Source organism: Bombina bombina, chromosome 10, assembly GCF_027579735.1.
Source record: "Bombina bombina isolate aBomBom1 chromosome 10, aBomBom1.pri, whole genome shotgun sequence".
Classification (NCBI taxonomy): Eukaryota; Metazoa; Chordata; class Amphibia; order Anura; family Bombinatoridae; genus Bombina; species Bombina bombina.
This window is the reverse complement of record NC_069508.1, coordinates 129,708,246-129,730,758: the sequence shown is the minus strand read 5'-3', so window position 1 is coordinate 129,730,758 and position 22,513 is coordinate 129,708,246.

Genomic DNA, 22,513 nt, shown 5'->3' with positions numbered 1-22,513 from the left:
GAAACAATAGCAATATTGCTGAGCTGCGCTAAAATTTGTGTTTTTAATTAATTGATATTACAAGTCCATGGTAAAATAGATTTACCAGAGAAGGTTTAGCATGGCAGACATCTCTCTAGCCCACCCATTACTTTTAATGGATATCACAACCTCATCAAGGGCTAGATTATCAGTGGTGTGCTATTGTTTGCGCAAGAGCAATGTTGGGTTTCTGTAACTGTTTACGCACACGTTTAATTCCGCCAGTATTACAAGTTAAAAGTAAATGCGAACACATGAGCACAATCGCGATTTAAGCTAGAATTATTATTGCGACTTCAGAGCTCTTGTTAACTGGTATGCAAGTCAAAAAAGTGTCACAAAACACATCAAATATACATTTAAAAGTACAGTTACACTATTGTATAAAAATGATGTAAAAAAACTACAATAAAAAGTTATAAGGGCTCAAATATATGAGATGTCAGGTGTTAGATAAAAAAAAAACAGACTAAAAAATGCTTTTACATAGGGATCAATAGGAACACATGTATAAATATACAGTATCTCACAAAAGTGAGCACACCCCTTACATATTTGTAAATATTTTATTATATCTTTTCATGTGACAACACTGAAGAAATTACACTTTGCTACAATGTAAAGTAGTGAATGTGCAGCCTGTACAGCAGTGTAAATTTGATGTCCCCTCAAAATAACTCAACACACAGCCATTAATGTCTAAACCATTGGCAACAAAAGTGAGTACACCCCTAAGTGGAAATGTCCAAATTAGGCCCAAAGTTTCAATATTTTGTGTGGCCACCATTATTTTCCAGCACTGCCTTAACCCTCTTGGGCATGGAGTTCACCAGAGCTTTAATGTTGCCACTAGATTCCTCTTCCACTCCTCCATGATGACATCACAGAGCTGGTGGATGTTAGAGACCTTGTGCTCCCCCACCTTCCATTTGAGGATGCCCCATAGATGCCCAATAGGGTTTAGGTCTGGAGACATGCTTGGCCAGTCCATCACCTTTACCCTCAGCTTCTTTAGCAAGGCAGTGGTCGTCTTGGAGGTGTGTGTTGGGGTCGTTATCATGTTGGAATACTGCCCTGCGGCCCAGTATCTGAAGGGAGGGGATCATGCTCTGCTTCAGTATGTCCCAGTACATGTTGGCATTCATGGTTCCCTCAGTGAACTGTAGCTCCCAAGTGCCGGCAGCAGTCATGCAGGCCCAGACCATGACACTCCCACCACCATGCTTGACTGTAGGCAATACACACTTGTCTTTGTACTCCTCACCTGGTTGCCACCACACACGCTTGACACCATCTGAACCAAATAAGTTTATCTTGGTCTCATCGGACCACAGGACATGGTTCCAGTAATCCACATCGTAGTCTGCTTGTCTTCAGCAAACTGTTAGTGGGCTTTCTTGTGTATCATATTTAGAAGAGGCTTCCTTCTGGGATGACAGCCATGCAGACCAATTTGATGCAGTGTGCGGCATATGGTCTGAGCACTGACAGGCTGAACCCCCATCCCTTCAATGCTGGTAGCACTCATACGTCTATTTCCCAAAGACAACCTCTGGATATAACGTTGAGCATGTGCACTCAACTTCTTCGGTTGACCATGGTGAAGCCTGTTTTGAATGGAATCTGTCCTGTAAAACTGCTTTATGGTCTTGCCCACCATGCTGCAGCTCAGTTTCAGGGTCTTGGCAATTTTCTTATAGCCTAGGCCATCTTTATATAGAGCAACAATTCTTTTTTTTCAGATCCTCAGAGAGTTCTTTGCCATGAGGTGCCATGTTGAACTTCCAGTGACCAGTAAGAGAGAGGGTAAGAGCGATAACACCAAATTTAACACACCTGCTCCCCATTCACACCTCAGACCTTGTAACACTAACGAGTCACATGACACTGGGGAGGGAAAATGGCTAATTGGGCCCAATTTGGACATTTCCACTTATGGGTGTACTCACTTTTGTTTCCAACGGTTTAGACATAAATGGCTGTGTGTTGAGTTATTGTGAGGGGACAGCAAAGTTACACTGTTATAAAGGCTGTACACTCACTACTTTACATTGTAGCAAAGTGTCATTTCTTCAGTGTTGTCCCATCAAAAGATATAAAATATTTACAAAAATGTGAGGGGTGTACTCACTTTTGTGAGATACGGTATGTATGTATATAATTATATATACATATTTTCTAAATATATGTATATATGTATGTGTATATAAGTATTTACAGACATATACATGTATAAATACAGATATACATATTTATAGAAATACATACATATATCCCATTGCAATCCAGCCCTCGTGTTTGTGTGAGTTGGCGGCTATTTTATTTGTTCAAAACAAGGCTCCATTAAAGACTATGGGGAATAGGATCCTGTGTTTGCAACTTCACAAAGTCTTTTTTCTGCTAGAGGATGCAACGGTGGGAGGGCAAAAGTTTTACTTGCGACCTATAATACATGCGCAACTAGGTGTGCAAATGTATAAAAAGTTGAGTAAAGATAAAGCACTCTCGGTAGGGCAAGTTTACGCTCCACTCGTAATCAAGCCCTAACTATTGCTGATATTACAAGTTGAAAGTTATGGGTTATACTTGAGTGAAAGCTCAAATAATGCAAGTAGAATTAGTGTGACCTGCGACCTGGAGTTTGGTTAAAAAAAAAAAGTTTCACAAAACACATGTAAAACATTAAAATAAATTATTAAACTTAGATAAATACATTTTTTTTTTAAATCATTACATTTATATAGAGAAAAAGGGTTTTTAAAAGCATTCAAAATGGATATGGTATATGGCAAGGTGTTTGACTCAAAAGGGCTCCAATGTACCAGACGTGGACTCCTTGCTCACTGTGCTACACCTCACTGATGAGGCTCAATGAAGGCCGAAACGATCACCTGGGGTTGCTGTGTTCTTTGTTCAGAGAAGAATTAGCTGGTATTTTGGCGCTGGACTGACCGTGATAGGCGGGATCAAACTGATATACTACAGGAAAGTTCTACTCTGTGAAAAGCATTACTGGGCTAAAAAGAAGCTGCACCCAGGTGGCAAATCACCATAGAACAGGCTAACAATAGTATTGAGCTGGTTGCTCTCCTCTCTATGTATATATATATATATATATATATATATATGTGTGTGTGTGTGTGTGTGTGTACATGTGTATTTATGTGTTTATATGTGTAAATATGTATTTGCAAACATATATACATATAAACACATAGATACACATAATATACACACATATATTCCTCTATGTGTGTGTGTATATATATATATATATATATATATATGTGTGTGTGTGTGTGTTGTGTGCGTACATGTGTATTTATGTGTTTATATGCGTAAATATGTATGTGCAAACATATATACATATAAACACATAGATACACATAATATACACACAAATATTCCTCTATGTGTGTGTGTATATATATATATATATACAGGGAGTGCAGAATTATTAGGCAAGTTGTATTTTTGAGGATTAATTTTATTATTGAACAACAACCATGTTCTCAATGAACCCAAAAAACTCATTAATATCAAAGCTGAATAGTTTTGGAAGTAGTTTTTAGTTTGTTTTTAGTTATAGCTATTTTAGGGGGATACCTGTGTGTGCAGGTGACTATTACTGTGCATAATTATTAGGCAACTTAACAAAAAACAAATATATACCCATTTCAATTATTTATTTTTACCAGTGAAACCAATATAACATCTCAACATTCACAAATATACATTTCTGAAATTCAAAAACAAAACAAAAACAAATCAGTGACCAATATAGCCACCTTTCTTTGCAAGGACACTCAAAAGCCTGCCATCCATGGATTCTGTCAGTGTTTTGATCTGTTCACCATCAACATTGCGTGCAGCAGCAACCACAGCCTCCCAGACACTGTTCAGAGAGGTGTACTGTTTTCCCTCCTTGTAAATCTCACATTTGATGATGGACCACAGGTTCTCAATGGGGTTCAGATCAGGTGAACAAGGAGGCCATGTCATTAGATTTTCTTCTTTTATACCCTTTCTTGCCAGCCACGCTGTGGAGTACTTGGACGCGTGTGATGGAGCATTGTCCTGCATGAAAATCATGTTTTTCTTGAAGGATGCAGACTTCTTCCTGTACCACTGCTTGAAGAAGGTGTCTTCCAGAAACTGGCAGTAGGACTGGGAGTTGAGCTTGACTCCATCCTCAACCCGAAAAGGCCCCACAAGCTCATCTTTGATGATACCAGCCCAAACCAGTACTCCACCTCCACCTTGCTGGCGTCTGAGTCGGACTGGAGCTCTCTGCCCTTTACCAATCCAGCCACGGGCCCATCCATCTGGCCCATCAAGACTCACTCTCATTTCATCAGTCCATAAAACCTTAGAAAAATCAGTCTTGAGATATTTCTTGGCCCAGTCTTGACGTTTCAGCTTGTGTGTCTTGTTCAGTGGTGGTCGTCTTTCAGCCTTTCTTACCTTGGCCATGTCTCTGAGTATTGCACACCTTGTGCTTTTGGGCACTCCAGTGATGTTGCAGCTCTGAAATATGGCCAAACTGGTGGCAAGTGGCATCTTGGCAGCTGCACGCTTGACTTTTCTCAGTTCATGGGCAGTTATTTTGCGCCTTGGTTTTTCCACACGCTTCTTGCGACCCTGTTGACTATTTTGAATGAAACACTTGATTGTTCGATGATCACGCTTCAGAAGCTTTGCAATTTTAAGAGTGCTGCATCCCTCTGCAAGATATCTCACTATTTTTGACTTTTCTGAGCCTGTCAAGTCCTTCTTTTGACCCATTTTGCCAAAGGAAAGGAAGTTGCCTAATAATTATGCACACCTGATATAGGGTGTTGATGTCATTAGACCACACCCCTTCTCATTACAGAGATGCACATCACCTAATATGCTTAATTGGTAGTAGGCTTTCGAGCCTATACAGCTTGGAGTAAGACAACATGCATAAAGAGGATGATGTGGTCAAAATACTCATTTGCCTAATAATTCTGCACACAGTGTATATATATATACAGCAGGTATTGGCAGGTGCACTCTCACTAACACTTTAGTTCCAAATGCCAGGGTGCTAGAATATGGTGTAGAATATGGAAATCAGGAGACAGCACTCACTGGTCTTGACAATACTGGATTTATTCAGTGACATTTCGGGGAATACACCCCTTCATCAGACCAGAGTACACAGAATGAAGCAAACATTTATACTGTTCCATAAGACCCTCCCCCAGTGTGAAATTGCGCCAAAATTGTTGCCATGGCAACCACCAAGTGTCAACAAACCCCATACAAATGAATTAAAAAAACAAATGAATTAAAAAAACAAAATATACCACAATATACCAAATAAGTGAACATTGCAACCATGTACATATACAGAGCAAGTGGGAATCATAATGCAAACGGTAGATACAATTAAAGATCAAACAGAATATCAATAGAAAAAAGTATTCAGCATAGATAGATGTTATGGATTGGCAGCAGTTAACAGGACCAATGAGCAATGCTTAGATTACACATTTCATTACAGGCTTATACTGAGCAAGCAATATATACATATACAGGGCGTACTATCCCCATCATACAAGCAGGTAGACAAGATAGCGGAACGACTATAAGTAGAAATCACACTGCAGGCATACATTAGCATATATTAGCAGGGGGTGTCCAAGGTACATGTATTGGGACTTATCTCATTAGTATCAATGTAGCGCTGGCAAGAAGAGGGGCTATCAAGGCACATGAACATGGAGTAACCAGTAAAACACTCTATGCATACAGATAAGGAGAAGATAAATACCTGATGGGTTTAGAGGGATATAGCTCAGCAGAGAGTTGTATGTGTTACCGGAGATACAATAAGCTTGGAGTACTGCACATGCGTATCGCAATTAAGCAACGCCCCTAAGGCTATCGCTATGTGAAAGTTAATTGGTTAGAGGAGACAAGCCCCTATGTTGTCAACAGGCAACAAACAGCTAAAGACAGCAGCAAGAGCAGCTGGAAAAAGAGATCACTGGATACGCATAGCCAGAGATTGTTAAGGACACCCTTACACGGTGTAAAAATACATATGGGGAAAGGAAAATTCATATGGGGAAAGTAAAAATAACTCATATGGGGAAAGTAAAAATAACTGATCTGCCATATATAGCACAGACACAGTCCCTAACACGGTCAAATGCAGGAATATTGAGCTAATCAATAGTTGGTAGATCCATTAGCACCGGATGGTAAACGGAAGAATTAATCAAGGGGGCATATTGTACAGAAGAGTACATGCACAGTGGATAAAAAAGCAAATTTTGAGTTTACAAAAAGCCAAATTTGATTAAAAAATAAACAGTTAACCTATTGTATTAAAACAAGGGTGGAAAAAGGCACACACAACACAACTCAAGGGATCGCTATGTATACTCCAAATGCATAAAAAATACACAAAAGATATATATAAGATATAGTATGCGGTCATATCCAAATGTCCAATGGCTAAATACACAATGTAAGGCAACCTCCGTTATATGACACACCAAAAATTTTTTTTAACAGGTATTCACATAAACAAACCCAATAGATAGCAGGTATATACATAGACATAGAATTCAATGTCAAATGCCCACGTTTGGGTCTTAAGGATGAAACCAGGTAATCAATGTCCACAATATCCAAAAGCAAACATCAGAAAGTCAAAAAAATAAGTCAAATGATAAGTAAACCACAATTGTTTCTGTGGACTAACCACAGAGAGTAAACACAGTGTTTACAGGGAACAAAAATTTCCATTCAGCCTCTCTACGGAGTAGTATCTTGTCACGGTCCCCCCCGCGGTTTAGCGGTGGGATGTGGTCAATCAGCTTGAACCTAAAATCAGATACCGTGTGGCCCATCTCCAAAAAGTGCCTGGCCACGGGTTGGTCACTCTTCCCCTTATCGATGGCTGCTCGTATGGCACTTCTGTGATTTGCCATCCTCTTTTTTATGTCATCAGAAGTTTTTCCAATGTAGAATAAACCACAATTGCAGTTTAGCATGTATATCACATATTGTGTGGTACACGTAAGGTAATGTTTAATTTTAAACAACTCATTCGTGTGAGGATGTCGGAATTGACTGCCTTGGGGCATTGAATTGCACGTCACACAACTGGGGCACTTGAATGATACTTTTTTAGTGGGTCGGGTTTTTTTACTGTAACTGTTAATGGGGTCAGTTTTCATCAGTATGTCTTTTAAATTCCTCCCTCTCTTGTAACCAATTCTTGGAGGGCCATACCCATGGTATGGTAATGATGCATCTGATTCAATTATGTCCCATTTCTCTTTCAATGTCATACCCAGTGTCCTTGTGTCTGGGGAGTAAGTAGTGATGAAATTCATTCTGGTCTTGGGGTCCACACTCGCCCTGTTCTCTGTGATATCCTTTCTAGCTTTCTTAATCAGTTCATTATTATAGCCCCTGTTCCGGAACCTTTCCTCCATTTCATTCAGCTAGGTGTTCCTTCTGATGTCAGAAGAGTTATTTCTTGTAACCCGTAGTAGCTGCGCTTTTGGAATAGCTCGTATAAGAGATCTAGGGTGGAAGCTGGAGGCATGCAGCAGTGTATTACGGTCAGTTTCTTTCTTAAACAGGGTTGTACCCAGGCCAGAGTCTTCTTTATAGATTCTTAGATCTAAAAAATCTACTTCGTTGTAGCTTGACACCTCTTTTAGTTTCACCTGGTCACCCATTGTATTCAGGTTTCTCACCCATTCCTGGAATGATTCTGTAGTACCTCTCCACACCACAATGATGTCATCAATGTACCTTTTATAAAAAAGTACCTGTTCATGTTCATACACCTTGAAGACATTCTCCTCCATGTGTTCCATAAAGAGATATTGGAGCCCATTGCCGTTCCCATCAACTGGAGGTAAAATCTCTTCTCAAATTTGAAATAGTTAATCTTCAGGCATAGAGCTAGTAAATCAATGATGAACTCAACCGGGGTCCAATGTAGGGATGTTTTTCCAGACTTCGTCTTACGATATCCATACCCATTTCATGAGGTATAATAGTGTAAAGACTTGCTACATCCATAGCATACATATAAACACATAGATACACATAATATATGCACATATATTCCTCTATGTGTGTGTGTGTGTATATATATATATATATATATATATATGTGTGTGTGTGTGTTGTGTGTGTACATGTGTATTTATGTGTTTATATGCGTAAATATGTATGTGCAAACATATAAACACATAGATACACATAATATACACTCATATATTCCTCTATGTGTGTGTGTATATATATATATATATATATATATATATATTTAAATATGTGTATATATGTTTTTGTTTTCATGTATGCACATACATATTTACACATATATACACACAAATAGGCCTAGGTGTACGTCTGGGGTTAGCTGTACAAATCCTTTGGCCAGATGAGAAATGCCTGGTATTTTGGAGCTGGACTGGCCTTTTGGATGGGTTCAGACTGAAATACTATAGGTAAAATTTCTTCCGTGAAAAGCACAGATTAAAAAAAAAAATATTTATTTTTAAGCAAATAACTTAGTAATGTGATGTATTCCTAATGCACCTTTGGCTTTAGTGTTGATGGACTAGCGCGGCTTCGGGTTAGCTTGTGAGCACTAAATAGAAAATACTTAGCGAGTCCTATAGAGGAAGAGTTAGCGCAGTAGTGATATCGAAAGTCCTGAAGTTTGCACGCCTGAGTCTTTTGCTTGCCCACTAACTTTTTACTTGCAACTTGTAATACCAGCACTAACCTGGGAGTGCTAATGTTTTACCTTGAGCGCAGTTAGCGCTCATGAATGATAAAAATGTATTACTCCATTTGTAATCTAGGCCACTATAGGATATTATACGTTCATGGTTAAAATGCATTTAAAACAAAGAGAATTGTTTAACCAAAGCATTTTAATGCACTTGATGCTTAAATAGCACGTCCTATACTTTTAATGGAACAAGGTATTAGTGCACTCATTACCAACTGCTATTGTGTATTCAAAATCATGGAAGGTGTATAGCAGGGAACTTAACCAAACTCCACTACTTGAGCAGAATATTTGTTCTCCATCAGCTAAGTACTAGAGCATTATCCAACATGATTATAGGGCTAAATTTAACAAGCAACGGATGCTGCTGTCTCCGCCCGAAGTTTTCGGCTCGTCGGAAACTTAAGTTATGAAGCAGCGGGCATAAGACCACTGCTCCTTAACTTGTCCATCACCTTTTAGGTGGACTGCAATCATCCCGATCCGATTCGGATGATTGACACCCCCTGCTCGTGGCCGAAATGCTTGTGCAATGTTAAATGCCGACCACGTATGCTGTCGGCATTTAGCGATGTTGGGCAGTCATCATGATCATGATTCATACATCCAGAGGCAGATACTAGCGCCCTCCTAACATGTTGCCTCTAATTCAAGACAGCACGGCAGTCTCTCCAGGGCAGCCCAGCTCCTACCTGCTGTGTGACCTTAGAGACAGAATTTGTATTCATCATGTGTGCAGGTTTTTTTTTTACTCTTGTGTGTGTGTTATTAAAATTTTTGTTTTCATTTTCCTAATATGTGCCTCCTTTGAGTCGTAGTAAATCCCCCAGGCTCTAAGAATAAAAATGCTCAAAGCAAATGTGAGGGAAAAGGTTTGGGTTAAACTAGCAACCACCGGGAGACTTCAGCACAAAGAAACTGGAGGGAAGGGAACACCGCTTTTAAATGCAGCGCTATGCAGAGTAGTGCTCAAAGTTAAACTCTTAATGGAACGAAAATTACAACTCACAATAATGGGGAATCTTTAAGAAGCAACACACCAGTGTTTCAACCATGCATGCGCAAATCAGCATGTGCGAGCATGGCAACTTATTTACGAGTCGATCGGTATTGGCAAGAATCTAACATAACCAACTGCGTGCAAAAGGTGGGCGGAGCCTGGCGGCCATTTTTGGCTGTTTACAACTAAATGTGTTTTACATTTTCAGCTACTACCTTCCAGCTGCTGTACAAAGAACTTGGTGCAGGACGCTTATTTTATGAATATAATAGAAATCTATTATCTGAGGGAAACAATGTACCTTTGCTATATGGCATGAATATTGTAATTATACTACACCCACACACAATATATAATAATCATGAAATTACCATCGCAAAACTGTATGTTTGTGTTTCACTTATTATTTGTCCCTTAGTGTATTTTTATGTGAGGCCTAACGATACATTTGCAAACTACCAGAACTTGTACCATGTGACTCCCACAATTTTATCATTATTTACTGAAACACAACGTTTTCATGCCCATGAAATTCAACGTGATAAAATTGATAGCAAATCCCTAAATGAAAATTTGCAGTTTCTTAGGAGACCGCAGTGTTCATTATGTTTATTTTTATATGAACAAAGACCCAAACTGAATGACATTTTAACAAGGTCAGCAAGACTGTGAAACTGATGTTTGTTAACACTAAATATAGGTTGCTAAGATAAAATAGTTTTTCAATAATCTGATTAAAAGCCCCCATAAAAAAACAAAACTGAAATGCAATTTTGAAAAGAAAAATTTTGCATCATACATCTATTAGCAAATTGCTTCTAGTAAATAGTATGATGGTTTCAGTGGTTTTGCTGAGCATGGGACATATGTACACTATCCCTGTGCATCCTCATTTAAACACTGTGTGCACTTAGAAACCTCACTTTTTAGGGTAAATAAAAACATACAGTCAATGTGTTTGTCCCTTGATATTTGTAGTTAAATCTTCAGAAACTTCTCTACAGGGGTAACACCGGTTTCTCTCCCAAATTATTGCTCTGGACTAGAGAAATAAGGTGTGATGGTGTCTGTTTTGAAAAACAAAATATTGGGTGCCACATAGCATATTCTGAGATGTCTTGAAAAAACCTTGTAGTACCTCCAATAAAAAGTATACTGATGTTGTACTGAGTAGCCCAGCAAACTCTCTTCAGACTGCAGCAAGCAAATTCAGGATCAATTTAATTTGAAACCTGCAATGCTAAAATTTAGGGACACATTTACATTATTAAATGTGTTCAGTTTTATTTTAAGTATCTTAGTGGTAAAGTAAAATGTGTACTATATGTCACACCTTGCTTTTCAGATTATCAGCACATTCTCTGAATCTGCAGTTCATACCAAATTGCGGTGATGGTGCAATTGACCACATGTGTGGCTTGGCATGCTTTCACACTGCTCTTGGTCTGTGCATTGAGACAGTCTGTCTGTGCCCTGGGTGCAATATTTATTTTTGCTGACTTTACTGTTATGAGCTTATATACCACTTAGCTCCAGTCTTACAGTTCCTCCGTCCCCATATATAATTTATAGGACTGAGCTTATATGACCAATATCTCTACTTTATGTTGATTCTCACAGATAAACTATGAAAATCATCATTTGAATACACTATTTGGTTATTGATTATCAACTTTATTGTAAGAGTCAAAAATTTGAATGTCTAATTCCCTAATTCAAATGTTTTTTTTTAAATTCTATTAAGAAGTCAGGTTGCTCCTACAGTAACTTTAACTCTGCTGTGATTAAATGGAACATGTATAGCATATTGGAATAGGCTATAGATACAGATTTCAGTTCTTTGAAACTGTCTTCCATGATTTAGCATCCACATTAGATCTGGTCATCAAGACTTAAAGGGCCAACCCAAAATCTTTCTTTCATGATTCAGATAGAGAATAGAAATTTAAACAACATTACAATTTACTTCCATTATTTATTTTGCTTCATTTTTTAAATATCCTTAGTTGAAGAAAAAGCAATGCACATGGTGAGCCAATCACATGATGCTTCTATGTGCAGCAACCAATCAGCAGCTAGTGAGCATATCTAGATATGCTTTTCTTCAAAGAATATCAAGAGAATAAAACAAATTAGATAATATAAGTAAATTAGAAAGATGTTTAAAATTGCATTATCTTTCTAAATCATAAAAGAAAAAATGTGGGTGGCATGTCCCTTTAAATACAACTATGTTGATTTATGTTACAGTAGCTCATGGGTGAATGAAAGGATAGGTGACAGAAAACATTTAGTTGTTTTTCCCTTCCAGACATGCCAGTTGGTCACTGTGGAATCTGCCATTACTCTCTGTATGCTGAGAAGGCTACAGGTCTTCTCATACAACATTACCAGCAATTTTGTATGATACATCAAGGATAATTACAGCCCTTAATGATACAGACCATTAGCAGACTTAGTGAGGCTATTTGTATCCTTCTTCTGTTACATACTTAGCTATTCCAAAGAATCCATCTTTACTGTAAGCACTAATGCCTTCCACAGTTGCTCATCATGTGTGGTATCACACACTAAATAACTTGATATTGCATGCTGGAGGCTTGCTTATGTAAAAAGTGTTTAACTGATATAGAATGTTGCAAAATGTAGTCTGGATTTTAAAAGGTTTACATTTGGGGGCCGATTTATCAAGGTCCGTATGGAGCTTGATGCCCCTTGTTTCTAAGGACCGCTGCTCCATAACTTCTCCGCCTGCTCTGAGGCCGTGGACAAAAATCAACCTGATCGAATACGATCGGGTTGATTGACACCCCCTGCTAGCGGCCGATTGGCCGCAAATCTGCAGGGGGCGGTATTGCACCAGGAGTTCACAAGAACTGCTAGTGCTTTCGTGCTCGCACATTAATAGATATACCCCTTGGACATAAAAACACTGTGCAGCACTGTGGATACCAAATATTTTTGTTTTTTTTGTATGGAGAGCTCATTACTTATGGGGGGATTGACTGGGGGAGGCACATTGCATTACACTCATTTTTACAATGAGTGTAATGCAAAATTAGATTATAGTCACAATTTAAGATAGGAAATATATAGGAATGATTTAGTAATAATTAATTTAATATAACTGTATACAATACTAAAATGCACTAAATATAGTACAAATACATATTATTATTTTATAATTATTAACATTTATTTAAATATCTCCACAAAATTCTGTAGTGCTTCTCGCTTGCTTATTTACCTTTGTGAGGAGACAAAGAAAGGCGACAAAGAGAGAGGAGAGAGAAGAGAGAGAGAAGAGAGAGGGTAGGGGAGAGGGCAAAGGAGGAGAGAGAGGGGGGGAGCGGGGGAGGGAGGGGGAGAGGGGGCAGAAGAGAAGAGAGAGGGGGGGGAGGTTGGAGAGGAGGGAGAGGAGAGAGAAGATAAAAGAGAGAGATAGAGAGTAATATGCAATTAAATTTCAACCAATTAATGCCCAAGCTATTGCTTCTGCAAATAATAAGAAGAGACTGAAGAAAATTTGATAATTGTAAGTTCATGTCACTTTAACACTTATGAAACAAAGGTTTATTAATAATACAAAAGCTTTGTGGCAGAATTAGAGGCAAATGACAAGGGGTGGGACTGGGAAGAGGTGTGTTTGTATATTGTGTGAGGGATTTAGCGCACCCACATTATCCAATATGCAGATATTGTTAATATTTATTACAATGTATTCTTTCATTGTATAGTTATATTTCCTTTGGAATTTTTTCTTTAGAGGGGTAAAAAAATAAACTGATACATTAGGGCTTTTTATTATTTAAAAAAAAAACTTTCCTCTTTTAGTGGGCTCCTATGATTGAAAGCTCGGCACTCTGATGAGATTGTCTAAGATGTCTCACCAGTACTGAGAGGTCCCTCAAATAATTTTAGAAATGCATATTTTAGCTTGCAGGGTTCTGGGTGTGAAGGGGATATACCTACATTACAATATAATGCTTATAAAAGCCCCCAAATATTTTGCATGATTTCTCTCCATCCTGATAAATTGTAATCATTAGGCCCTATGTGTTTAACAAACAAACAGCAGAATAACAAATGGTTAAAGTCCACTCAAGAGTCACTCCTGAACAGGTCCGATTTGGGAATAAAAACCAGCCCTGGAAAAATTTGAAGACCAGCTCTCTTTTCTCAAGGGGATTACTGAGATATTATTTGCTCCAATATTTATTTCAGAGAGAGAAATTTTTCTTTTTTCTCTTGGTATTCTTAGTTAAAAGCTAAACCTAGGTAAATTTATATGCTAATTTATAAGCCCTTGAATGTCGCCCCTTATCTCAATGCATTTGGCAGTTTTTTACAGCTAGAGGTGTTAGTTCATGTGTGCCATATAGACAACATTTACTTATGATAGAGCAATGATTGGCTAAAATGAAAGTCTATCAAAAGAACTGAGATAAGGGGGGAGTCTGCAGAGGCTTATATACAGGTAATCTCATAGGTAAAAAGTGTATTAATATCACAGTGTTGGTTATGCAAAACCGTGGAATGGGTAATAAAGGGATTATCTATCTTTTTAAATAATAACAAATCTGGAGTAGACTGTCCCTTTAAATAATATAAGTTTGTAATAAAAAATGCCAGATTGCTGTGATATAGGCACCCGACAACCCAATTTCATCCATGACTTCCTTTAACAGTGTGCAAATGATTATCCCTAGTGTGATGTGGACAAGACACTAGAAACCATTCAGAGGGCTACTAAATGGTACATGGTCTAAGAAATAAAACTTAGAAGAAAATACTTTGTGACCTTAATATACATAACTCAGTGGCAAAGAGAGCTGCACCACTTCACCAGCAGCACAATTCCTTTAAATTGCAGCTGGCCAGCCCCCAGTGCTGCAGCTCACTGGGAAATATTTTAGTGTCCTGGAAGGCCAATCCGGCCTTGCTCTTGAACTACATGTGTATGCCATTCCAAGCCATTTGCAGCTCAGGAGTGGAAATAAAGAATAACCCTTGAGTGGACTTTAGTTGGGAAAAAAAGTCAAGTAAAAAGTCAGATAAAAGAGCCAACCAATAGGAGGAGAGCTACTGAAATTCTATTGGCTGTTCAAATCAGCCAATAAAATTTCAGTAGCTCTCATCCTATTGACTGATTTGAACAGCCAATAGGATTTCAGTAGCTCTCAACCTATTGGCTGATTTGAATTTCAAAAATCAAATCAGCCAATAGGAATGCAAGGGATGCCATTTTGAAAAAGCTCCCTTGCATTGAAGATTCAGTGTACTGCAGTGACCGTATGAAGGAGGACGCTCTGCGCCGGATGTGTTCAAGGATGGACCCGCTCTGCGCCGCCGGGATAAAGATAAAAGATGCCACCTGGATGAAGATAGAAGACGCCACCTGGATGGATGAAGACCTCACCACCTGGATGAAGACTTCTTGCCGCCTGGATGTCCGGACTTCAAAAACTGTAAGTGGATCATCGGGGGTTAGTGTTAGGTTTTTTTTTAAAAAATTTTGGGTGTTTTTTTTTTTAAATTAGGGTTTGGGCTTTCTTAAAAGAGCTAAATGCCCTTTTCAGGGCAATGCAAAATAGCTAAATGCCCTTTTAGGGGCGGGGCAATGCCCATACAAATGCCCTTTTCAGGGCAATGGGTAGGTTAGGTTTTTGTTAGAGTTAGTTTTTTTTATTTTGGGGGGTTGGTTGGGTGGTGGGTTTTACTGTTGGGGGGTCTTTGTAATTTTTTTTACAGGGAAAAGAGCTGATTTTTTAGGGCAATGCCCTACAATGCCAGAAGCCCTCCCATATCCCACACCACAGCACAGAACTATTGTTGTTAGTCACTAAAGTATTAACGGTGATAAGGGCTATTGGTAAGGGCTATTGGTAGTTTATTGTAGGCTATTTGTTTTATTTTGGGGGGCTTTTTTATTTTTATAGGGCTATTAGATTAGGTGTAATTGTTTTTATTTTGGATAATTTCATTTGTTATTTTTCGTAATTTAGTGTTTGTTATTTTCTGTAATTTAGTATTTTTTATTTCTTATAATTTTAGAATTACATTTTTTTAGTAGTTATTTTTTAATGTGCAATTTAGTTTATTTAATTGATAGTTATTTTATTTTTAGTCTAATAGTTATGTTAGGTTAATTGTTAGTTTAAACTTAGTTTTTTTTAATTTCACATGTAAGTTTTTATTTATTTTAAGATAGGTATATTGTAATTTTAATTTAAAGTTAAGGGGTTGTTGAAATCCCACGCAAAAACATTATTTATTTGAGTGCAGGATTGACATTGCGTTACAGGCTAAAATGCTTGCGGTACAGCTATACCGACAAGACTCGTAATGGCTACGTTACAGTTTTTTCGCTGAAATGGCCATTTTTTCAGCGTTAAAACCATAACTCAAAACTTGTAATCTATGTGGCTGTTTACACAAGATTTTACAATTACGTATGTCATTCTTTTAATGCCCAATATGACGACAAGAAGAACATCTTATTAATCTGCAACTTCCAGGGATGCAAAATGTTATTGTGGAGATCTGACACTGCTTCAAGTAAAACAAAGTTGAAATAACATAACTAAACGCCAGCATGAACCAGCGCAGAATAAGGACAACCAGTTCTCTAATTCTCAACTTTATAACAAACAAGGCAGATTCTTATATTTAAACTATCAAGTACAAAACAGTCTGTGTCAGTCTAATGTAACCAATGGACTTCCATAAATCTATTTGAAACATTCTCCAGGAGTCCTGTCCTGCATGAGAAACAGACAGAGAATTCCAAAGCTATTTTGAATTGAGCAGCCTAATTTATCCTATTCAGTACAAGACTACATGACTGTTATGGAATACTGAAATAAAAGCGGTTAGAAAGTTTGTGATGAATTATGACGTTTTAGCACACTGCCAAGGACATAACAATAAACATTGTTAAAATAAAATTAAAAAACAGTATCCTAAAAGTGCAACATAAATACAATTTAAAAGGATTGCACACTAAGGGATAGATTACGAGTGGCGCATTAACTGTTGTGCGCAAGTGATAAGGGGTTTATTGCGGGTGTTTGCGTGCATCAGAAGTAGCATGCGCATTATAAGTTGAAAGTAAACCTGTTCACTCTGACGCAATTGATTTAGGGATATTACAATCCCAGAGCTCTTGTTAACTGTTAAGCTTGAATACAAAATTGCACAAAACACATCAATTTTGCTCCACATCTCACCTCAATACCAGCGCTGCTTACGTTAGCGGTGAGCTGGCTAAACGTCAATTCCCTACAATCAGACAGCGCCACACGTAATACAATAAATGTCTAAAATAAATAAATAGAAATACCCTATTTATCTATTGAGACATACTATATTAATATAGGTGCTATCATATAAATAGTACCACTTCCTCCAATATTAAAGTTGTTTATATATAAACAAGTAAATGATATAAAAGCTGCAAATGCAAACTCCAATGCTAAAAAGCAAAGTCCAAAGTTCAAAAATAAAAGATCTTTTTTACTTGATCCAATGAATGAAATGGGGTTGCTGCTCCTTATATGCCCAGCTGTGTCTGTGCCCAGGCTTCTGTTAACTGTATAATAAGAAGAGGTTTCTCTAGAAAGAGAGAGAAAACAGAGCGCATCCACGATGTAAGTGCAGTTTAAAAAGTCACACTTTATTATTAATATAAAACAACAATTGCACACTCACAAAGCTGCCCTCAAACATATGAGGTATGTCTGTTCCTTTAATCGTTTACACGATCCCACTCCAGCAGGGCTGTATTCTCTCTGGATGTCCCCCTGTGTTTGCAGTATCCGTTTGTTGGACTATTATGCAGGGGACTACGCTATCAGAGAAGTTGTGGGGGTATAGGTTAGTATAAAATGTACACAAGGAGATCGTGTGAATACGCTATTTGGATTGAGCAATATAAGCCGGCTTTTGTTCACTCCAAGCATCCTTCACACTCACTTCTCCCAAACATCAGATTATGGGCGTGGCCTTATGCGTTTTGCAGGCTCCTCCCACTTCATCAGAGGCTATGCCCTATCTGTCCATAATCCGCCCTTTTGTATTATTATTTATTTTTGAACTTTGGACTTTGCTTTTTAGCATTGGAGTTTGCATTTTCAGCTTTTATATCATTTACTTGTTTATATATAAACAACTTTAATATTGGAGGAAGTGGTACTATTTATATGATAGCACCTATATTAATATAGTATGTCTCAATAGATAAATAGGGTATATCTATTTGTTTATTTATTTTAGGCATTTATTGTATTACGTGTGGCGCTGTCTGATTGTAGGGAATTGTTTTTTACATATTGCTACCTAGGCTGATGGGACAGTTTATTCTATTGGTCTGTCTAATCAGTATGAGGTCACGGTGTTGATGACATAGCAGCCGCACTTTGTAAGCATTTGTTTGCAATATATATTGTGACCACCATATACTAGCTATATCTGTTTGCTTTCTAATATTTTGTATGTTTGCTTTCTAATATTTTGTATTTTTTCTTTTAAATTATAAAGTCTTTGCACTATATACCTCAGTAAATTATACCATTTATCAGTTGACATTCTTATATATATAATGTCAGTATATAAGGATCCTTACATTATTTATTATAAGGAATGGCAACTGCAGAAACATTCGTCAATTATTTTGACCCCACAACGAGAAGCAGACTTTTCTCTGCAACACTCATAGTGGGTGATGAAGAGAAAGACCCTAATGTTTTATTTAGGAAACTAGAGAAATTATATAAATCACAGATTAATTGCTGGTATGACCTAATAACACTTGAAAATTTTGAGAAATATGGGATCATCCCAAAAGGGTTTAAACTACAAAAGGCATCTATTTTTGAATTGGAGGAAGTAGAATTCCATAGTGAATGGGAAGAGGCTATGGATGAGTGCTCTAGGAAATTTATTACAATTCTTAAAATATATAGGGACAAGAAAGTAGAGAAACTCACAAATGAGATAATTCAGGTTGAAAGTGTTTTAAATGAATACAGAGAAGATGTCCTATATAAAGAACAAGATAACAGAAATCGGACAGCTCTAAAACACTTTGAATCTGAAATAATCAAAAATAAGAAAAAGAAATTGTATAATGCCCTCTATGGGGACATAAACCCACAAGTAGAAGAAAGACCCCCTGGAGATGATACTATTGGAAAGCCAGAGAGTCCAGTGAGGGAGAAGGGACAAAAACAAATGAGACACATAAATGGTCAACCTAAATTTAATGTAAATAAAAAGAATGGGAAACGAGGGCAATACCAAAATAAAAACACACCCAAAACGGTTAAGAATAACTACACTAATAATATGTATAGAGAAAGAGAAAGAATGAACTATAGTAATACGGGATATCCCAGAGAGGATAGGGCTCAGTCTTGGAATAAACCTGATCCACAATATGGAGATGCTCTAGGTGCAAGACCAAAAACAAATTACCGGAGGTGGAGCAATATCACCACTGGTAATAATAATAAGAACAATCAAAAAGGAAAGAATAATTACAATAATAACCCCAATAATAAAGAACAAAAAATGAGTTGGGGGCTATTTTCCTTATAGGAGAGAATAAGTTGAGAATCGTTTTTTAGGTCAATGCACAAAGGAAAATGGCCAAGAGGGTACCAGAAATCCAAAAAGAGGGATAGAACCAGACGAAGAGGATGTAGAGGAGGTGTGGCATGTAGAGCCAAAAAACAAAAAAGGGAAAGATATACATTACTAGAAACATATGGTCAGACAATTTGTAACATATCAACTAAAACCTTAACAAAAGAGGAAGAGTCACTAAGGATTATCCTTTGCCCCAGATATAGCTCCTAACGATTTCGAGCTATATATAGACATTAAGAAACTGATCAGAAAGCTTACCCTCACCAGACATTTCAAATTACAGGAGAAAGGGATGGATAACAACGTTGACTTAACAACAAATAATTTGGATGATTCCATTGTAACAAATACATATATAGATTTAGAAGATAGCGGGGGAATGGATGATGAGAGAGACTCATAGATATACTTAGAGGTCTAGAAGAAGAGGCCAAGGAGATCCCGATAACACACAGCTTACTGAAAAAGAAATCATCTTTCTATCCCTATCACTCAAAAGGAAACTTTATTTCAGTTTTTGAAAGCCTATTAGAGAAGGAGCTCTCAGAAATTTGTATTAAAGTCAATTTAAGAAACAAACAAAAGAATCAGAGGAAAGAACCTCTCAAGAGCAGAAAAGTCTGCACTAAAAGACCTTAGTGAAAATAGGGATCTAGTAATTCGTAGCGCCGATAAAGGCGGAGGTATTGTGGTGCAAGACAGGAAGGAATACATAATGGAGGCTATTGAGTGACAAGGATACCTATTGTAGACTAGACCATAATCCTACAAAGAAATATTTAGAGGAGTATAATGTGCTACTCTCTAAAGGTAGGGAAGATCGAGTCCTGAGTAATCAGGAATACAGATATTTGGTTGTTGAAGATCCAGTCCTCCCAATATTCTACCATCTACCCAAAATGCACAAGGGCCTTAAGAACCCACCGGGTAGACCAATAGTGTCTGGGATTGGAGGCCTCACAACCAAATTGTCTGACAAGCATAGGGCTATCCTACGAACTAGATAAGTTTATACTGTTAGGTAAGGTCGGGCAGACTTGCTGGGCCTATGGCTCTTATCTGCCGTCAATATCTATGTTTCTATGTTTCTATATATTGAAACCTATGGTTCCTTGTTTGAGATCCTATGTACAGGATACACTTCATGTACTAAAACTGTTAGAGGATTTCATATGGCAGGAGGAATGTATCTGGGTGACAATGGATGTATGCTCATTGTATACCTCAATCGCACATGCATTAGGTATTACAGCAGTGAAGTATTTCTGCGGTAAATGTGGATATATTAATGAGATCCAGATAGAGTCCCTAGAGCAGGCAATGGATTTTGTATTAAAGAAAAACTATTTTCTATTTGAAGGCAAGTATTTCCTCCATCCAGGGGGACGGCAATGGGGAAAAAGTTTGCCCCCAATTTTGCCAACCTCTATATGGGCTGGTGGGAGGATCTATTTGTCTTCAATCCAGAGAATCCATATAAGGAATGTATTAAGTATTGATATCGCTACATGGACAACATACTAATTGTCTGGCAAGGAACCACTGAAAAACTAGCAGATTTTGTTGAATATACAAACAGGAATACACTGAACCTCAGCTTTACCATGGAGTCTAATCCAACAAAGGTAACTTTATTGGATGTAGAAATAATACAAGAAAAGAGTGAGGTATACACTAATCTATATAGGAAACCCACAGACACGAATGGATACCTGCATGCCAAGAGTGGCCACCATAATAAATGGAAGGAGAACACTCCACTTGGCCAATATCAGAGAGCAAAGCGGAATTGCACTAAACAAAGTGATTTCCTGGAAGAAACCAAAGTTATTACAAACAGGTTCCTAGCAAAAGGTTATCCACAGAAACTGCTTAATGAATTGAAAGATAAGGTAGAGAAAATGGATAGACAGGCACTGATTAATAAACAAAAGACAAACAATCTAGTTAACAATAAAAAACCAGGGATACAAAAAATACAACTGATCATCAGATATAATAGAGCAGCGAGGGATATTGAGGGTGCCATAAAAAAGCATTGGCCAGTCCTAATGCAAGATCCAATTTTAAAAGAAACATTAAGCGAAAAGGGACAGGTAATTTTCAAAAGAAGTATAAGTGTAAAAAATAAAGAAAGTCCCAGTATGTTAAAACCCTGCAAAAAGGATAAAAATTGGCTAGAGAGACAAACCCAAGGTTTTTTCAGGTGTGGAAGAAAGGGGTGTACTTGTTGTAACCACATAGATCCTAATAATCACCACTTTGGTGTGGTGAATGGTGATAGGAAATATAAAATCAAGGATCTAATGACATGTAAAATGAATTATGTAGTGTACTTATTAAGGTGCTTGTGTGATAAGATATATATAGGGCACACAAAACGCTCAATAAAAACAAGGTTCAGCGAGCACCTTAGAAACATAGAGGCAGGCTTAGATACCCATGGTGTGTCAGCTCACTTTTTGGAGACACACAATATGGACAGTACTGGTCTTACGGTCATTGGAATCAAACATATCAAGAGAAATGTGAGAGGAGGAAACCGCCTCCTACAACTTAGGCAGCGTGAATCCTTCTGGATCCATAGGTTACAAACTATGGGTCCAGGGGGGTTAAATCAAGACATTGACCTGGCAGCATTTCTGGAAACCTAGGGTTTGAAAGAGAGCCTTTAATATTTAGAGGCATTGTAGCGAAAAAGCAAAGATAGACAGGATTACTATTATCAGTGCCATTACTAATTTAGCTATGTCTCTATATAGTTTTAGACTCTTCCCCCACATTCTAAGCACTAATAATATTATCTAATATGGAAAAGGTGTTTTCTATATGTCTTCTTACTAAGTGACACATATAGAGTTGGAGTGTTTGTATATGGTATTTTTTGCAAAGTATTTTTTACAAAGTGGTTTTTAGCATATTTATTTATTTACTGATATTAGTATGAATTTTAAAGTGATTTGCTTTATGTTGCACGTGAATATTGAGACCATTATATATGTTTATTGTAATTTATGTCTTTTTTATGTCATTGATCATTATGA